The sequence below is a fragment of the Megalobrama amblycephala genome, linkage group LG14, assembly GCF_018812025.1.
Source record: "Megalobrama amblycephala isolate DHTTF-2021 linkage group LG14, ASM1881202v1, whole genome shotgun sequence".
Lineage (NCBI taxonomy): Eukaryota > Metazoa > Chordata > Actinopteri > Cypriniformes > Xenocyprididae > Megalobrama > Megalobrama amblycephala.
Window position 1 is genome coordinate 16878646 of NC_063057.1, and position 17349 is coordinate 16895994.

At 38.2% G+C, this 17349-nt stretch overlaps 1 protein-coding gene across 1 annotated transcript in view; it reads right to left on the reverse strand.

Annotated features, from left to right (window-relative positions):
* The window catches only part of snd1 (staphylococcal nuclease and tudor domain containing 1), a 184031-nt gene that overhangs the window by 87299 nt on the left and 79383 nt on the right, over window positions 1-17349 (reverse strand). The gene's annotated exons all lie outside the window — the stretch shown is intronic.

Consider the following 17349-nt stretch of genomic DNA (forward strand, 5'->3'; position numbering starts at 1 on the left):
AACATGAATGTGAAGTTGTTGCATGTTGCAGTTTGGACAATTGCCACCTGCAGAAGGTTTCAAAACACATTAAAAGCGATAGAGGTCTGCACAAAAAAGATGGCCTGCCTTTGCTTTTAGCACTTTAGAGTGGTATGGTCAAAAAGGGGTGGTTGTTAAAAAAATTTAAAAACATTGTGAGGGAAGCATCCATTATGTTTTAATCCAATTTGTTTTTTTACTAGAACTGGACAATATGTTGATAAAGCATGAAGTATATGAAAATTTAGAGGTGTCTGATAAAACAAAAATTCAGAAATTCCTTTTATTGTATCACTAGCCATTTCCTATACACGTTTATGAGACAATGCATTAGACATTGACATCACACGGATGGGCAGTGAGGCGTCATAAAACAAGCAGCTTTTGTATTCTCATAAGATGTGCGTCATGACATATTGCACAGGCTCATAAGCTTTGACTGCGACGTGTGCAATACTGCATACCTCTAACTTGTATGGCAAGGCTTGTTTGAATGTCAGCAAGTGCTTTCTATCTTGGCTAATTGAAATTCAAGAATAAGAAATAATGAATGATAGACAAAAAATTAGGCCACAAATTGATGGCATATTAGAGGGTAATAAAATGTAATATATGCTTGCATTGCAGGGCATATTGGCTGAGTGCATGCAGGCTGTCTGGGAGATTAAAGCTGATTACATGATAATTGATCCAGCTCACACAGACACACACCCTTCATGTAAAGTTGGGACATCTGGCTACAGTGAGACTCAGTACCCACTGAACACCTAGACAAACATGCAAGCATGCACACACAAAACAAAAAAGACTGTCTTTAGGCTGTGCAGCGCCCCAGTTAAGACCAGTCTCACACTGTTTGTATCTGCGCTTTAAAAAAAAGAAAGTCACTGGGAACAGTATTCTTGTATTCAGTGTCTGCATTAGTAATTTTGGCTATCTGTCAAAGGGGTATAGGATATGTTCACACCACAGGCCTCGAGTTAGTGGTAGTTTGGGGAAATTGTAGGTAATCGTACAGATAGGTAAAATAATAGCTATCTCAACACAAATCTAGTATTCATTCGAACTTGAACTGAAGCCAAACAGTCTAGCTTTCCATCGTTAGACCAAGTAGATAACCCCGCCCCAAACTAATGCTATTAATCGAGTCGTATCCACTCTAATAAAAGAAAGAAAAAAAAGATTAGTCACTGCCTGCCTTAGCGTTTTTATATAAATATATTTAGATAGAACATATTATCTGAATATATTTCACAGCTTATAACCCTTGTTCTGATGTCTTAACAAACAAAGCCGCTGTTGCCGCAATAACTTTAAAAACTGCAATTATAGCCAGTGAGCTGCCGCTTATGCAGCCGAACGTCAGAGCTATAATTGCCAGTCTGGTTTTAATGGAGTATTGTACAGGATTGAAGTGGATCCTTGAGCAAGCAGCATATAAGAGCAGAGAAAGAGAATAAAGGAAGAGGGCACATTCTGCCGAAAGGTTTGAGGACCCTTCATGCTCTTCAGCCCACTGGTGAGAGAAAGCGACCCGCATTCACCAAACTAGGCTGCAGTGTGGCTCATGAGGCGGACATTTACAATAATATCTGTTCAAACACAAGAGGGAATAATAGAGAGGATGCTATTAAGAAATGACACAAAAGAGAAGTGGGGAGTTTTGTTTGGCATTTCAACACATCAACCACAAGGTAACAGAAATGTAGGTGAAATACTGCATTAAAACAAGCATGTGAATCAAATAAGAATGAGATTTAGATAGCAAAGGACTAGAAAGAGCAAACGTGCAGCAGCATGAAAAAGAAGGAATTTAGAGTGAAAGCGTGAGGCACGACTGCCAACTAGAGCTGAAGAGAGGAAGGTTATGGCTGTAATGACTGGGCTGTACCAGCTGAAGTGTAAAAAGTGAGGAGGGGCATTTATAAACTACAGATGGAATGTTGGTAGTTGGTAGGTGGGTTAGTGGTGGACCACCCTGAAATGAGGTCAGAAACCTGGCTCATACCTTGCAGGGAGTATATGACTTCATTATGGTGTTGTTGATGGTGAGAATATCTGCTGTATGCATTCATTTCTTGTGCTTAAATGGGTCATTAACAGTTGATTTCTGTCCACCACACATAAAAGATGCATTTTATTTATTAGGGTAATTAAAAGACAGACTGCTATACTGCCTAGGCTGATCTATTGGCTGATATAAGGCCATTTTCTTCCTATAACCAAGCTCTACTTGGCTAAAGAAGGGAATTGTAAAGAACTTCATTCTGGTTCTAATTATTCTTAATTATTCCAGATCCATTAACATTTTTAGTACTTTTAACAAAGAAACTAGATTTTTTTTTCTTTTTCCCAGTCTTTTTAGAGACTGCAATCCAATTCAATAATTATGCAATCCAATAGCTATACATTTTGTGTGTGTGTGTGTATTATATATGAGTGTTTAAAAAACAAAAAACAAAAAAAACAACACCACGTCATTATTTGGATCATGCAAAATGGTTTTGATTTACTAAAAATAATTGGTTCACAAGAGTCAGTTCGAGAATCAGACTACACTGGTTGTAGTTTCAGTTGAAATGTTGTTGTTTATGAAATGGAACAAGTTCTCAATTGACCCTTCGCAAAGACCCGTCCCCCCTTAGTTACTGTTGCTTTGTCCAACAAGCCATGGTGTTGTCACACCACACAGAGTGAAAAATACATTGCGGAGAAAAGAGGACACTGACAACACATCAACAGACAAGACAGAGCAGGTTACTTATGATATTAAACAAAATCCCAGCTTTCAAACTGTAATTTAAGAAATTCAAACAATAAATACCGTTTTGTGGCTCTTTAATGTGTCGTGACAGATTGCTGTAGCGCCTCAGCTCAAGCGGCTCGTGAACCGATCATCTCTTCCTACTAGTTAATTTATAGCATCAAATAAACATGAATGAACATGAGAATGAAATGCTGTTTCAAACGCGACAAGACGTCAATACACACCATTTTTCAAGTTCAAGTCCACCGAGGTTAATCTTCTAACTCCTGACTGCTTTGTCGGACAAAATGGCGGATCCGGCATTGTGATTGGTTAGATCGCTTGTCAATCAAACTCTCGGCGAAGGGTCAATTCCCAATTCTATTTGGGCCAAAAGTATTTATAGTGAACAGTAGTGATAGTTCCTCTTCACATCAGCTCCAAAATCTACCAAATACCTTGTCAATAGATAATATATTAGCCATTTTCTTTTTTTGATTAAAATATGTATTAGCTCCACTACAGATACATTTTATCTGACCATGCACTTCCTGGGAATCAAACTCATGACCTTGTTATTGATAAAAGGAAAATAACTGGCACTACTTGTAATTTCTAACAATCCATATGTATTTATAATCTGACTCGCACATGCTAACTGCTTAGTCTGCTGTGGTTTATATGGGAATATTTGTATATTTCTTACATTATTTGCCAAAACAGCCCTTTTACAAAACCTAACAGTGCGTTCGTCATTGTCTGACCTTCTCGTTGGCAGTCCCAGGAGAGCTCCTGAACAGATGTTAACTGGCTGCACTTCTGTCTGGGCCTTAGTTCTGGATGAAAACAAAAGTAGGGGCTTTATGACGGCCACAGAGAGCCCCTAAATGAAAGACAGCACAGTTAATCACCATTTTGTAAGGTTTTGTTCTATCCATATCCTTGTCCATAAAGGGGGAGAAGAGGGTCCAATTACCCATGAAGTAAACACAGGAAAGTGCAGTGCTGGGGTACCAAGTCACCCGTCATTAATTCAGATGCCACTGTCTGTGGTTAATGGCCGATGCACAGATTCTGTCTCACCATTTGTTAACCTCTGAGCTGGCATATTGAAGCACCCTAGCACTTAAAAGCAGGAAACACAAAGGCGTAGATGCTCTATATCTTCAAACAGTCGCAAATCTTTTGACAAATAATACTCACATTGCATAAAGATCACCATAAAATCATTATAGGCGCCTGAAGACCAAAAACACAGAACAAGAGTTCTCAATAGACAAAAGCAGATACAGTAGTAAAATTGTCGGCATGCACACACTAGCACAGCCCTTGGTGAGTGTTTAAAGTAGAAATCTATCTGAGGTTTATAGGCCCCTCTTCGTGGCACATTTGCATATCTCTTCGGTGCCATTTCACATGCCTCTGGTGTCATATGGGTTTTGGGAGGTAGCTGGTGCCAGCCTGTTCCATTTTAACTACATGCAAATGGCAGCAGCGAGAACTGTGCCCCCCTCCATCCTTGACATGTTTAAAACACGACCCAGAGGGCATGTGCTTCAGATGCAGGATGCTGGGACGAGCGCAAGCACTGCAGCAAAACGACTCCATTTGGTGCACTTTGCATTTTTTTCCCCGATGCCTGACAAACAGCTCCTGCGTCTCCAAAAGGGAGAAATTAAACAATGTAGCTGCCCAAGACAGCAGTTATCAAACCCCCTCTGATTCACTGTCAAAGTGGCATAAGCACATGGCTTCCAGCAAAAAGGAAAAAAAGAGGAAGAAAGGAGGAGGGTGTAGAAAGTGAGAGAAAAATGTGGACCATTTGGATTGCTATCTGTAGCGCTTGCATATTGTTAATATTTTGCTGAAAAAGATCTGTTTTAAAAACAGAAAAACTACCATCGCTATCTTCCTCGGAATCGTTCCTCTGAAACAGGCTGCGCTTGCCAAATGTATTTTGTTACATTTTTTAAAGATCAGCAATTGAGAATGCATTGAACAGAAAAACACTAACCAGCCTGGTGCATCATGGGGTTTGTAGTTCTTTAAAAGATCTTATTTTTCTTATATTTATTGTCACCATTTAGGAAGCTATTGAACTTTGCATAATTGCTTAAATGTAAACGCAGTTTTCAAGGTGATGGATTCAAAGCCAATATATTAAGAAACAGTGAGAGCAGTTATACAATTCTCAGACGGTTTTATGAGCAGGCAGGCAGGCTCTGGTTTTTAATGGACCAACATAAATGCTTTTTGAAAAATAGAGCGAGAAACAAAAAAAATTAAAACGGACTCTAAATGAGATTGTTTGAGAAACACAAACGAGTACTCACATCATTATAAAGTCTTAACAGCAAGGCTCTGTAAAAACGCTGCTTTTGTCTGATGGATGGGACCATAAAAACTCACAGAACAATGTAAAATGGAAACTGTGACCAACAGAGAAATTGTTTATCGGGACAACATGCTGAGTGCAGCAAAATTCATTTTATGCTGCTGTCATTCAAAAGTCAAATCTTTTGTAAAGAAGTCAGGACAATATTCGATCAACATAAGTGAACTAGGGGTTGAGACAATGGCTGCATTCGAAATAGTGTACTGTAATATACTGCACCTGGCAGTGTCACATGGCCTACAACCTCACACGGTCACAAAAAAAGAAAAAGTACATTTAGAGGTACAACAGTTTGTCACGGGGCTAATACACTTAAAGGGATAGTTAACCCAAAATCCTGTCATCATTTACTCACCCTCAAGTTGTTCCAAACCTGTGTAAATTTCTGCAGTACACAAAGGAAGATATCTGGAAGAATGTTTGTAACCAAGCAGATCTCGCACCCCCGAGATCTATATATACAGGCTTTGGAACCACTTAAAGGTGAGTAAATGACAGAATTTTCATTTTTTGGGCGAACTATCCCTTTAAGGCTAAATTACACTGTACCGACAAATGGTGACCAAGGCTGCCAATCACCAGATTGCAGTACGTCACTTTTCGGACATTCCACGACTCAACAAACGACAATTGGACATGCTCTGTTAACAAGAACAAGCATCGACCAATGGCAATGACAGATGCTGACAGAGGTAACATATTGCGTATAATGCCGTTGGTTTACGCATGTCAGTGCAGTCTGAAAATTGTACTTTATCTATTCTAAAAAGGTGCCTTTTAGTACCTTAGATCAGTAATATATACCCTTAAGGTACAATCATGAACCTTTTATTGATACATTTTCCCCTCAAATATGTAGAATATGTAGAAATAATATAGTAGTTGTAGAAATTGACATCCTGCCTTTCGGTTAAAAAAAGTAAGTATGCTTTTTGAAAGAAAACATTAGCTGTTTTCTGCAGGTTTTTTGAGATGCAAGTGAAATTCATATAAATTGAATTACAAAATTTTATTGTTGATTTGATGTTATTTAATCTTAACAGTTTTGGAGATTTTGGTCTTTCCTCACTCAGCTGTGCTTTGTGTCTATTTGCCAAAGAGAATAAAGCTCCCTGTAGTGTTGCCAAGATGGCCGCCGAGCTAACTAACTTTGCTTCTGGCGATCAACAGACAATATAACGTCTGCTTAAGACATTTGTGTTAGTCTCTTTGCCCAAAGCAGTAAGAATGGGCTTCCTCCGGCAATCCTGCAGGTAAAAGAGACATATCTGGTGCATCCTTGCATCAGCATTACCCGACTCTAAAAGTTCAGAGACGAAACTCATAGTAGTTGTCAATAAAAATGTCAAAATGATTCAAAATCCACTGTCTTCAAGGAAAAAACAAAACAACAAAACATGTTACTAACAGGGGGCACCTCTAAGTATGCATACAAGTACTAGCTTGTTTACATTCACCTGCGACATGCTAATTAACTGAAAGTGCACCAAAGTAACAGGTACATCGACACGAGCCACGTCTCTGAAGCGGGTCATATTTCAGAACGCTCTGAAAGGCACATGTTCTAATCAGCAGGCATTGCCCTGAAGAAAGCGGCACACAAATGTAGCCAGGCCAGCCTGACATTTCCTGGCTGATGGAGGTTAGCACCTGCTAAATCAGCTCAGGTGACAGCACACAGCAGCTTCATTTCTAGATGCGAGCACTGATGCCAAGAGCACTGGATACAGAGTAGATTAATACAGCTGTAAATCTAAGCCAGCATCCTAGAAGCTTCTGGGAAATGAAAAAGATGCACTTGATGCATAGGCTACGCCAGAAAGAGGTCATGCTAAAACTATTTTCCAATTTAAGACAGCTAGGGTTTTAGCAAAACTCTGTAAGAACACAAACTTGGCTTGCCGTACACCTGCACTAGATCAAATCCCACGCTTCTCCCGCCGAACATAAACATCAAGAGCTTAGGCCCCAGGCCCATGGCGCAAGACACGTCCAGTGCCAGGTTTCGCGTGCCGCGCTGGCAGACGGCGCAAGTCTTGTGCGCAAGAAGCTCGGATAACGTCGGGCACCTCACTGGCATGCAGCAGGGGTGAACCGAGCAGCCCGGCACATGGCTCACCTCCCAATTGTGCTGGCACAGGCCATGCTAACGTGTCTAAATCATGACAAACACAGCCATTAACAGCCCGTTGGAAGTGCAGAAAAGATACAGCCACAGAGGCAAATGTACCTGTGGGGACAAACACAAAGGACAGGAAGCTAGCTATCACTTTAAAGAGGTGGAAAAGAACAGGACGGCCAAATTCCAGCCACATTCTGGCACAAGAATGTGCTCAAGAAAAGCAATAAAGAGAAAAGAAAGGAAAAAAAACGATGCGTTCCTCTGGCCAAACACTATACCTAGCGAGCATCTTGCTGTCAGTGTGCGCTCTGCAGTTAAGACGGCTTTCTCTGAACCTCCCTGCTCAGGCGTGAAAAAGCTCCATTTCAGAGTTCTGGCTGGCGGAGCCACAAATGCACATGCTCCTAATGCTCTCATTAGTGTAATTGAGCAAAAATGTCAGCATAGCTGCAGCTATTTCCATTTTCTTTTTTAAGTTGTGCTGAACTCATTTATAGGCGCAGGCTGGAACACAAATGATGAGAAAACTCTCAGAAGCGCGAACACGTTTTTTTTTTTTTTTTTTTTTTCCCCGAACGCATTTGTGCGAAACCGGTGTTCTTTGTAGAGCACTTTAAGAGGCAGATGCTTTTGCCATTAATACTTGTATTATTATCGCACACGCTACAGCGCTAACAGACTCATCCAAACGCACAAACAAGCAGAACAGATAACTATTTGGATTGGATTAACAACCGCTATAATCTAGACCATATGTTATCTTTTTTTTTTTAATTACCCTTTATATCTTTGCCTTTTGCACCATCAGTCAATAGTGCTGCTCGAAGTTTATGGCTGCAAGTATTGTGTAAAGTAATGTGTAATGTTGGGTCAGCCATCTTGTTAATGTGACTTCACACAGCTCTTGTTCTGCCTAAAGGGAGAGCTATGAGACCATTATGGGCTCAGATACACACGCATACATGACAAAAGTAATTGAACATTCGCCTGTGACGAACTTACAGACTGCATTAGAATAACAAAGCCACACTGACCCAGACACTTCACTACAAACACACTCCCATGAACTATTCTCTTACATAGAGGGAACTGCTAACAACCTTATGATACAAGTGTCAATCTGAAATATGCTACATCACAATATCATAATTCTATTGCGATTGTTTCTACTGAATTCAAAAATATTACTTATATTATATTATAATGTAATCAGTTATAAAATAAAATATATAAAATAAAATAAGCATCAGCTCATTTAAGGCAAAATGTGTACACCAAGACCTAGAACCATTATAATATAATATAATATAATATAATATAATATAATATAATATAATATAATATAATATAATATAATATAATATAATATAATATAATATAATATAATATAATATAATATAATATAATATAATATAATATAATATAATATAATATATAATATAATATAATATAATATAATATAATATAATATAATATAATACTATTTTTGATTCCACACTAATGGAATCATGGAATTATATTAGTGTAATCTATTGTAATATCTAATAAAATATTATAATCAAGCATTAGCTTTAACTCTTTATACAACATATTCATACTTTAGAAGAAATATCAATATATAATATAATGCATCTACTGGAAAATGTATGTCTAAAGGAGGAATCTCAAACATATATGACACATATAATTTAAAAAAACAAAAAAACAAACAAACAAAAAAAAACACTATTTCAGAAGTGTTCATTTTTATTGAATTTCTAGGACACTATCAATACGGTTTTGGCCGCTAACTTCAGCTAACTTCTGACCCTGAATAAAGTGATAAATCAAGCTTTTCTTTCTGCACTATTAGGGGAAAATTCAACCCTATTTGAAGCTCTATAGATGGATTCTGTCCTGATTGCCCTTTCTCTCGAGTCGTGTGGGGTGGGGGAAAGCTGACGTGGCGGGGAAGATTAGGCCCTCTCCTCTGGGCTGTCGGGGTGTCCTGTCTGCCAGAAGAGGTCAGGCATTGTGCTGGAGTAAGCTACTGCAGGATTACACTCCCAGAGCTGATTCCTGAGGATAGAACAGCCCCGGGGCCCCACAGCAGGGACTAGAACTTCACATACACACCTGAAACACGACACACACTCGCTTCATTTTGTACACACTCTAATTAGCTAGAAAAGTTGGAATACCCATGAGCAAACACACATAGGGAGTTAAGAAGAGACTGCCGGAATGAAGGAGAGGAAAAGGGCTGGGAGACTGGATCAAAGGAGAGGAGGAGGTGGAGATGATGCAGAGTGAAACGAGGAGAGAATGCAATGGTGTTGATCAAACACGGGAAGGGAAGAGGAAGGTTGGCTTGAGGAAATCTCTTTGTGTGTGCGTGTGTGTGTGTGTGTGTGTGTGTGTGTGTGTGTGTGTGTGTGTGTGTGTGTGTGTGTGTGTGTGTGTGTGTGTGTGTGTGTGTGTGTGTGTGTGTGTGAGATGACAGCTGTCGAGTGTGAATGGGCCAAAGGAGAGACCAGGATGAGGCTCCCATGGCAACCAACAACCTGATTGTCATGGGAATCATTCAATCCGGTACTAGAAGCTCTTATAAAACTTCCACCTTTGGCTATTCATCACAAGCACATTCACACACACATAAACAAACATTAGCCCAACAGCTCCTTAGTGGATAATGGTCCTTCAGAAAAGCATAATCTCTCAATTCTCCTCAAAACGAGGAGGAATCACCACATTTTCACACTCAACCACTGAAGGAGGTGAATAAAACTAAGAAACTACAATAACACAGCTCAATATCATTGATTAAAAGATTACGCTCGTGCCACATGAGCGCGAGCCGCTGAAAATGAGAAAGACAGTGAGATGGAGAGGACGGAAATGGTGAGGGGTGTTACATCGACGCGTCTGTGCTGTTAAATTCCCTCAGCAATTACAACAATTATCACTCTGTTCTGTCATTCCATCTGAGGCTCGAGCTAAAGAGTCTTGAAAGAACCAGAGGAGTGAGGGACTGAGAACAAAAGATGCCATGAGTGTGTGTGTGTGTGTGGTTGAGTGTGTGACCCGACTCGGTAAAGTCATGTCATAAAGCAGCTGAGAACAGCGGGCACACAACATGGCTGCCTGGATTACAGCACTGAATCAGTTTAGCAGCCTAATAAAACAAGCACACATACACGTATGACCGGCTACAGGGTTACGGGGCAAGGACAGGAGTGTGAATGAGGACTAACTAAATCTCTTTCCTTCTCAAAGCCACTTCAGGAAGTTGCTGAATGCCGGAGCTCTGAAAGGGGTCAAAAAGACTGGCTGTGATACAAAACCTAGTATGCTGCCCACCTAGACAGCAATTTTTTGGAAAGTCTTGAAACATGTTTTAAAATAGCCAAAGAACTAGCTGGAAAATATTGAATGATATGACAATTCAAGGCTTTCATTTTATTGAGACTCACTAAAAGGAGGTAAATATTTTGGCAAACTATGAACTTGAAAATATTTTAGAGCAGAACTTTGTTCAAAAATCTGGGGTCCTTGAGTTTGTGTGTTTGTGCGTGCATGTATTTTTTTAGATTAATACTTTCATTCAGCAGGAAGCATAAAATTGACAAAAGATTCCTATTTCAAATAAATGCTGTTGAAAATGCTTTTGAACTTTCTATTCATCAAAGAATCCTGGGATTCTAACAAATTATCATGGATTCTAACAAAAATAAGCTGCACAACTTTTTTTAGACATTGATGATAAGAAATGTTTGTTGGGCTCCAAATCAGCAAATTGTGATGATTTCTGAGTGATTTTTGAAAGAGTGATTTCTGAAGGATCATGTGGAGTCATGGCTGCTGAAAATTCAGCTTTGCAATGAAATGAATAAACCTTACATTTAAAAAAAAAAAAAAAAAAAAAAAAAAAAACGTTAAATGTAATGATATTTTACAATTTACTGTATTTTTGATCATATCCATTTAATCTACATTACTTTTACAGGCCTGGTAAACAAACTTTTAAAATTCTCTAATATTTCCATGTTTTGCAAGACCGTGGGAACCTTGTATGAACTAAATAAATTGCCATATAAACAAACTAGAAAGCTCTTATTGGGTGAAATGAGCCCTGAGACAGGAAGTTTAAGGGAAAATGGTATTTAGGTCATGGTGACATTACTGGGGTAAAGAAAGACAAGCAATGAAAAACGGATCACAATGAACAGTGTACCTGTGGCCTCTTTAATATAAAAAGACAAAAGGTGTGTGTGTGTGTGTGTGTGTACGTGAGTATACGGAGTGGGGTTCTCTTGGAAGGGCATTTCCTCTGTTTGGAAGGACACAGAGGGATTTGACTGCTGGCACCTGGAAACGCTAAAGGAGAAAAGAGGACAGGTCTACACACAGCCACTGGAGTTTGATGAATACTGTAACAGTGATTAATACTAATACTAATCTTTAAAGTCAATAAGAAATCAGTACTGACCTATTTTTATAGCACAGAGATACTGCTTAATGAGTGATGGGTGACATAGCTTTTTAGGCATTGTTTTTGGCTACTGTTATAGGCAATGTATCATTTCTAAAGGCCAATTCACACTGCAGACCAACGCCGCCAGTCACCACATTACAGCACGTCACTTCTCAGATATCCTAACACGGATTCAGCATGTTCAATCGGTGAAAACAAGCTCCGACAGACGCCAACAGGGCTAACACACTGATCTGACAAAACCCAATGAAGCCTGTTGCTGTCTGTCGGTGCAGTGTGAACTGTATTTAAAATCTTGCAAGTATGTTAAATCTTGCAAGTAAGTTAATGTTGTAATTTAAACTAGAAAAGTATAGCTCATCCAAAAATTAAAGACATTCTTTACTCACCCTGGTGTTGCTTTAATGTTGTACACCTTTTTCTTTTTTACGGACCACAAAAGGTGAAAATTAAATTAAGTTGCTTGTGCTCATCCATATAAATGGCAGAGAACAGCAACCTGCTTCAAGCTTTCAAAAAAAAAAAAAAAAATGATACAAAAGTGTCACAAAATGATTCATGCCATATTTTCCATAAGTGTTCTGAGGGCATACAATAGGGTTTAATAAAAAAAACAGAGGAATTTCATTATTATTTAGCAAAAATCCTGACCTTGGCCATTGGTCATTATATTTTAGTTATATATTGTAGTTTATGGCATGCATATATACATCTCAGGATACCTTCACCCCTTACGTTCAGATCAAAAAGCATCCTCAAAAGTGACTTAATTTTGGTATGTACAGTAATAATTCCCACTGGATAAAAAGCATCATTTCTAGACAAAAATATACTAGGTATAGAGCGCACTGTAAAACAGATCAAATTCTAACCCCTTTCAGCAAACATACACTGAAAAGGAACAACCACTTGCATTCAAAGGCAGGAAAACTTCCTGTAGAGATCTCGTGATGGAGGACCACGCTACATCGAGCTCTATGTCATCCTGCATCTTCATCCAGCACAAATACAACATTGAGTGTTTCTTTTGCAACAGGGGCCTCTGCGAAAGCCACCAGTGTCTCATTTGCATGGCTAGCAGCCTTAGGACACAGCTCCCTCCATGGAAGGGGTAATGACAGCATTTTAATTTGCTTCTATTTTAGCAGGAAAAAAAATAGCTGGGAGGCTAATTGTGTGCACAGTGCGTTGAGTTTAGGCACAGTGGAGGTCTGTGTGCCCTCTGCAGGAAACATTCACCTCATCTCACACTGCCATGAGCACTGCGATGAAACTGCATTTCCAGATCATGGAGCACGCTAACGCAGGTACATGGGAAGAGATGTTATTCAGCATACAATCAGACAAGTAAGTATCCCAAAAATGCCAAAAGATGGAAAATCTATAATAATTCATGATGGGATCTACTGTTCCAAAATACATGGGGTCAATTGATATGGGTTTTCCCACATAGACTCCATATAGGCATAACTCTGAAGAAAGCTCTGTAGATTCTTAAATATTTTTGTTAATTAATATTTTGGCAAATTTGCTTAACAAAAGTGGTACTCCTTTTAACACTATTTTATGTAATGCCACACAAATAAATGTGCATACATACGAAAATTAAATATACAGTGTTGCTAATCTCAAAATGATCACTGTAAAACTGTTTGTGTCACCTAAAACTATTAAAAATAATCTGTTAATTGAAATAAAGCTGAAATAAAATAAAATACAAATATTGGCAAAAAACTGAAATGTTTAGGTTAAGTACTAAAATTACTAAAATGTAAACTAAAGCTAAATAGAAATATTTTTAAAAAATTATTAAAATTTACAAATAAAAGCTAATTCAAAATACCATAATAGAATATAAATAATAGTAAAATAACACTAGTGTTGTCAAAAGTACTGACATCAGTACCAAGTCAGTACTGAAATTAAAAAAATGTGACGATACCAGCATTTCCCTTCATTCTTAAACACCTCTGATTGGCTATAGTGTTCACACGCTCAACAGATATATCTGTGATTGATTAAAATGATCAGCGCTTCAAAAACATGTCGTAAATAGACATCTTTGACGCTCTTCACAGAGTGCTCACACAGATACATGGAGCTTTTGAAAGCAGGCGTCTATCAGCGGATCCATCTATCAGCGGATATATTAGGGATCCGCTGATAGACGCCTGCTTTCAAATGCTCGTGTGTGTATCTGTGTAAGCGCTTGGTGAAAAGCGTCATTAATGACTATTTACAACATGTTTTTGAAGTGTTGATCATTGTAGCCAATCACAGACATATCTGTTGAGTGCTTGAACACAATGGCCAATCACAGGTTTTTAGGATTCCGTTCAACAACGCTCAAAATGCTAGGGGAAATGCTGATATCGTCACATTTTTAAAATTTCAGTACTGACTTGGTACCGAAGTCGGTATTTTTGACAACACTAAACAACACTGCTGCAAAATACAACAAAAACATCCAATTTAGATTACACAAGATAATTAGACTAAGATAAATAGACAAGAACTCATACACAAAAAAAAACATCTAAGCTCAAAGAAAAAGTATAGGAAATGGTAAGCAACACTCTAAGCTTTATTAGTAGAGTTCTCATTTCAAAAAGCGACAAAATGTCACCCTCACAAGGGGGTCAGAACGAGGGGGGGGGGGGGCTCTTTCACACAGCACAGAGCCAACAGTGACTGCATCTCTTCCTTTCAGTCAGTGTCTCTCTCCATCCAGTCACTTAGCAACAAACTAGCAACTTGAAAAACCCTGCAAGCTCCTCATATAGTGAATACTGAGCCAGTGGATGAACAGACAAACAAAAGCAAGAAAAAGAAATAAGTGAGACAGGGAGGGGAGAAAGGGGCATAGGACAAATTAACAAAATGGGTACTTAAAATCACGAGTTCATTCACACTAGGAAAGAGTTCTGACTAAAACTCTCAGACTGTGGATTTAAGACAGAGCTGAAGTAAAAGAAACACATGAGGGATGGAAACAGAATAGTTATTCACAGAATAAAAGCTCTCAGAGAAAATGAGAACGAAAAGAAAAGACAGGAGGAGTTTAATCGAAAGATTGGGAGATGGAATGACTACAGATTGAAGCAGATATCGGCCTGAACTGCAGAGAGCACACTGGGATCCACATGTTCACTCTTACACAAACAGTAAAACAAAATCCATCAATAAACTCAACTCTGTTCTGCTACCACCCCTTGATTCAGCTTCAGATATCTTTGATATAAGTTTCAAAGAAATTAAATATTCAGGTATACACGAAGACCTTTCATTTTTGTATTTGTGTGTCAAATAAGAAAAGTACAGCAATTTAATGCTCTATGAAAAAGTCAGACAAACATTAACATGTTCAGAACATAGAATTTTACAGAAAAAACTAAAACTGGTACAGTAAAAACCTGCTTGGTTAACTAAGTTACCTCAACATATGGTAAAGCATAGTATATTATAAATTAATTTACTGTAAAATACTGTCAAATTTGTGGCTTTTGGTAGTTAAAATGTATTAATTACCATACAAACGGTAACACATCAAATACAATTAGTTTCTATCCTTTTTTGTTATCAGTAAATGCAGTGCTTCCCACAGGTTTGAAATATACTTGCGGTGGTAGCCGGGCGAAAAATCCTCCTATTACCCACGGCACAAAAATCGTCTACTACATGTGACAAACAAATAATGTGTGATTTTTAACAGTATTTTTATTTATTGAAATTAATTTTAATTACATAGCATATTACATTTAATTACATAATAATATTATGCATTATTATGCATTGTAAATTATGCAAAATTACAGCATTTAATTGGTTCACGTCATTTCTCCTTGCTGTCATATAGTGTCTCTCTCGGTGAATGGGACACAGATTTTACTAGTAAAATTTATAAAATGAATAATATATGTCAAATAATGTTCTTAGTGTTTTCTTCCTGTGGGAGAGACTACAATAATTTACTATGAATTAAATGTAAATCAAATTAAATACAATTTATTGTGTAACCAAAATACCAATAATGCCCAAAAGAAAAAGAAAAAACTTAGCGTGTGACTTTTAATTATAAACACACCGGGACTCTTATTTTGAAATGTCTGTACTATTGCAGGCTGATCCTTCAGATTCTTACAATCGTCTAAAACATTTTATATAAAGGCCATGAAGTAGACTTTGTAATAATTCATCAACTTGAGTTCATTAGCATAAATCTGCGCTTTTCATTGATTGAGAAACACTTTGAAGCAGACTGAAGCGCTGTTGCGCGAGCTTGTAGAACGCGCAACAGCGCCGCCTTGTGACTTTGCAACATGCAGCGCCCGTGGGAATGCTAGCGGGAGTAAACAGTTCTGACGCACACATAATGAGCAGGTACGAAACGACTAGTTATTCGATCGTGGATGGTTTCATTATTGCGCGGATATAAAAGTATAAGAGGATAAAAAATAATAAAAGCAAAAATGTGTCTCCAAATATACTTGGGCGGCCGTTACTATACGTGGGCGGCCCGCCCAAGTAAAGTCTATGTGTGGGAAGCACTGAAATGTATGTTACAGTGTATTGCATTACATTTTGTGTTTTTTATTTAATGTTTATTGCATTAGTATGTTACCCTGATGATGTTTTGCACAACCTGCATTATTATAGTATTACTGTATTCTTGATGGTGAATTTCTGGCAACCACAGCTACCTATTTTTTACAGTGAACCAATATTTTTCCATACTAAAATTCCCCCATTCAGATTTTTGCTTCTAACAAAGTATTTGCTCACTGCAATAGCATTCCAAACCTGTACAACTTTGATTAGGAACTCAGAATGTACAAGGATATTCTTCAGAAATCACCAACAGCGTTCCCCTTGAAAAAGTCAAATGGGCGAGTGGGCGAAATGAGGCCGAGTAAATAAATGGCAGAAGTCTAGACTAATTCTTAAAAAAAAAAAAAAAAAAAAAAAAAAAAAAAAAGCAATAGAATGTTTAACATGCAGAAATACTGTAGTATCAGATCAGCAGATTCAGAGAACTTTCAATATTTGCTTTTAGATTCACTTTTCACTTCATAAAATTCGACTTAACCCAAAAATCTTGCAGAGGGCTGAGATCACTTTCAAAAGCTGCATCTATTAATCTAAAAATAATGTGCCTTTAGAAAATACTTTGTAAGGCCTTACTGGATGCGAAATCATACAGAGACAAATCTCATTCTTATGAACTCAGTTCCAGCACATCAATACTTAAAATCACGACAGCAGGACAAAGAGCAAAAATCAGAAAATCTCATGGCTGCCGTACTTCAAATATGCATGAATGTCCATATTCGGTTGAAACAAGAGGCCACTGGCAGTGTTTATGGCGTGTTGCAGTTTGAGCATGTGTGTGGTGAGGAGAAATCTCTAATGTGACTCTACCACAGCAGCTCTCCCAGAGGAGCTCAGCCGCCCAGAGTGTGTCCTGCCTGTCAAACACACCATTAATTATTCAGCGAGAGAGAGAGAGAGAGAGATTGTGGGCTACACTGATCAGCAACACAGAACAAATGAGAGAGAGAGAGCGCGAGCGAGAGAGATGTAGAGATGGAAAC